The sequence below is a fragment of the Ceratina calcarata genome, unplaced genomic scaffold (assembly GCF_001652005.2).
Source record: "Ceratina calcarata isolate Rehan_Ccalc_2016 unplaced genomic scaffold, ASM165200v1 scaffold363.2, whole genome shotgun sequence".
Taxonomy (NCBI): Eukaryota; Metazoa; Arthropoda; class Insecta; order Hymenoptera; family Apidae; genus Ceratina; species Ceratina calcarata.
Genome location: NW_017159356.1, coordinates 767,348 through 770,935, shown reverse-complemented (window position 1 = coordinate 770,935; position 3,588 = coordinate 767,348). Strand labels below are relative to the sequence as shown.

General features: G+C 41.8%; 1 protein-coding gene across 1 annotated transcript in view; it reads right to left on the bottom strand.

The window, feature by feature from the left end:
• zfh2 (Zn finger homeodomain 2) overlaps positions 1 to 3,588 on the bottom strand; it is a 203,935-nt gene that overhangs the window by 78,450 nt on the left and 121,897 nt on the right.

Below are 3,588 nucleotides of genomic sequence, written 5' to 3'. Positions count from 1 at the left end.
TATATATAATTAATAGCTTCGTTGTGGATCGGGTAACATATGGCCTGGGACACGCGGTGGAAGATCGGTGAAAGAACGCCGATTGGGGACAGGAGGACCGCGACGGGATTAAAACCTAAACTAAACGAACACCGCATGATCGAATAAGAAAATGCAGAAAGCAAGTGATCCCAACCAATGCATAATCTATCTGCATAAATGTAATGAAAAAATTCATTTTGATTACACATTGTCGTCTGTAATAAATCGTCAATATAGTAAATCGTCATCCTAAATTCTAAGATATCAAGTGTTATTATAGAAAACATGTAGAATTGACAATTTCTGGTTAAATCGATCATTATTAGATTTGAACCCTACTTCGAATCAGAATGATCCGTAGAATGACTGTGTATCTCGATACAGAATTTGCACGGGCGAGTCCTCGAGGAGGTGAAGGAGAGGCAGAGTGCCGTCTAACCCTCGAGTCGAGTTTATCATTTGCATTCCCTCGCTGTAGCTTCGCCACGTGCCAGCCCGCGTGGTCTACACGGGAACTAACACCTTGTGCACGCGTTTGTAAACGACGCGGTGCAGTTTTGCATAATTTCACGAATCGCGCGTATAATCGTTACCCGGTACAAAACGCGACGGTATTCCGTGTCCTCGACGCGATTAGCATAAGCCTTTCGGTGTGACGTTGAAAACGCGACACGTGGCCCGCCACGAGCCGGAAGGAACGTAACCCTGCGAAGGGGTACGGGAGCGTCGTGAATTTCGACCGATTCACCCGGATGAAATTTTATGAACGATCAAGGAAGCTGCAAGTAATACACGTGGCCCCAGCCTTCCGTCCGCACGCGTCATTTATACGCCGGCCGGTGATACTATTGTAATGCGCGTGCTTGCACGGGCCATTGTTGGCTTATTGCGATACCTTGGATTCGTATGTTGATGCGTTCGTATGAAATAGAATACTGGCCATGGAGAGATTTCATTTGAATATGGAGATTATTCAAAGTACATCCACTTTAAATTTGAATACGGTCATTTACTATAAAACAGGATATCTAGTTTAAATAATGAATATATTCCTGTCTCAGTACGAGATATATTTTTTTGGAAAAGTCAATCTAGGAACTTAGTCGGATTAAAAATTCCGCTAACCCCGAGCGTCGGGAGTTCAGCAATTTTCCTGCTGCCTAATGAAATTCCAGGGAACTCGTGGCCGTATAGACGACTCGACTAGGTAGTAGCTGTACGCATTAGGAATCCAGGCGCGAGCGTGTAATTCCCTCAAACGTAAGTGTTTCCCTGTCGCTTCTAATTCATTGCCGCGAGGTTAGACGAGCCCGTCCCGGCACGATCCACGATAAACCCGCTTGTTTTCCACGTTGCCACCGGTACCGGTGAGCAACCGGGGCCTGGTCTCGCCATGCGACAATGCCATGTAAGTAAGTACCTGGCTAACGCGTCGAATCGTTCGCATCACGGAACGAACCAGCGCGGGGGCTTAATTACCCCGGTGATGCACGACTACCAGACGAGCCACGCTGTAATTCGCCTTAATAGCCCACGGTTTACGCAAAACTCGACGGCCACCGTACAACCCCGGGAAACACAACCGTTTTCTTCCGCTTCGAGTATCGCCTCGTCGATCTCTTGACGAATTACTCGCTCCTTTCGACGCGCAAAATTAATTGCGAGAATGTTGCACACGACGGATAATGTACATTTCGCATCTTGCTCTTCCTATCTTAATCCTAACATTGCTAATAAGAAAATAATGAAATAAGTTTTCTTTGGATAATCAAATCACTGGCTAGTATTTCATATTTATGCATTAATTATTTGATTGGACTATTAAGATACGATGAACAAGACTCACATTGAATTGCGATATCGAAATTGTTAATGATGTCTTACTAACAATACTTAAAACGATGCGACTTACCCGAGAACACAGAAAGCTACAGGAGATGCAACGGAGTCGGGAGTACAGGTGCTGATAAAAAACGTCAAATAAGAAAAAAAAACCAAAGATTAATCTTATGATAGTATAGCTTTATTTTAGACTAGAACGGAAAAATAATATAATATTAATAATATAAAATAATAATAATAATAATAATAATAATTAATAATAATAATAATAATAATAATAATAATAATAATAAACTATATACACAAGAATAGTAGGGCCCGACATACAATAACGTTGTTCCTTCATTCGTGTAACTGAGTGTACTTGTAGTTTTATATCGAGTGTCACGTATGCACAATCTTTGTCTGCCTATAATGAGTATAAACTATGTTTATACTTTTGTGTGTGTTCGTGTCGGTGAAGAAAAGCGAGAAGCCGAGCCACACCCTCGCCGGCTTGCGAGTAGTCACACCAGTGAGGATCACACAGAAATTTTCATTGCTAACGTTTAATACTTTGTGACAGACATTTAAAACGAGTATATGTATAGCAACGAGAAGAGAGCAATCAGTTCACACGTCCGTACCGCGTATCTAGCGTCCGCGTCGCACGAGATTCATTTTGTTATTCGAGACTGCTTTCTTAGGGTATCATGCAAATGCGACGGGGGGGTAACAGTCTTGCTCAGTATGCTAAGAATGAAATATCTCCGCGTCGAATCTCCGACGAAGAGAACTTACGTACGCGATGGGAAAATGATTATGATAACGCGAGGGGTGTATGAAACTCGTGCGGTAAAGCTAGGTGGTTTTTACGAGAAAAATTTCGGCGCGTGACAAGAATTTATTTTGACACGTAAAACTAGAAATTTTATATCGAAACCGTGTGCGTGTGCGTGTGATCTCGCGTAGGCGTACGAGGGTGTAACTATCACAAAATGATAAAGAGAGAGACAGTTTTGGGAAAACTCATAAATAACTAATACATAAAACAATAATAATAATATAATAATAATAATGACAATAATAATAATTAGTAATAGTTGTAGCCCTGATCAAGATCGATGTCGTCATACTAATGGCAAAGTAGGATTGTCACGCGTCGCTGCGAAGAGGAAAGGACAAGGGTGAACGATGTATAATAGTTTACATAATAGTTCAGAATGCATTTCACATTTCAAATCGTCAATTTGATAAAATTAACATTACGCCATAAACGAATACTACGAACGGAAAATATCGGATATCCTTTTACGTGCACGCGTTTTTAAAAAGATAAAATATATTGTATACTATTTTCTATCTACACGCACATCGTTTATCGTGAAATGGAGGCCAGAATTGGGACTGTTCAAGTTGAATAATCCCTACCCGGGCCTCGGATTCAAACTTGCGAGTACATAGAGTATTTACATCGGGGGCATGAGAAGGAGAGGAGGGCAGTGAACCGGGAGTAAGGTGACACGGTGTTGCAATGGCTTCACTTCGCGGCTATGCATAATGACGACGACGACGACGACGACGACGACGACGATGATAATAAGTATGACGCAGTGTGTGTCGAAAAACAAGGGGAAAAACGAAAGGGGGTGAGAAGATAATGAAGGGGGTACGATACCTCGCTACGCTCTATGTAGGAATTAAAAAGGCAAATTGTATTCTCCGTTCTTTCTGGCTATACTATAA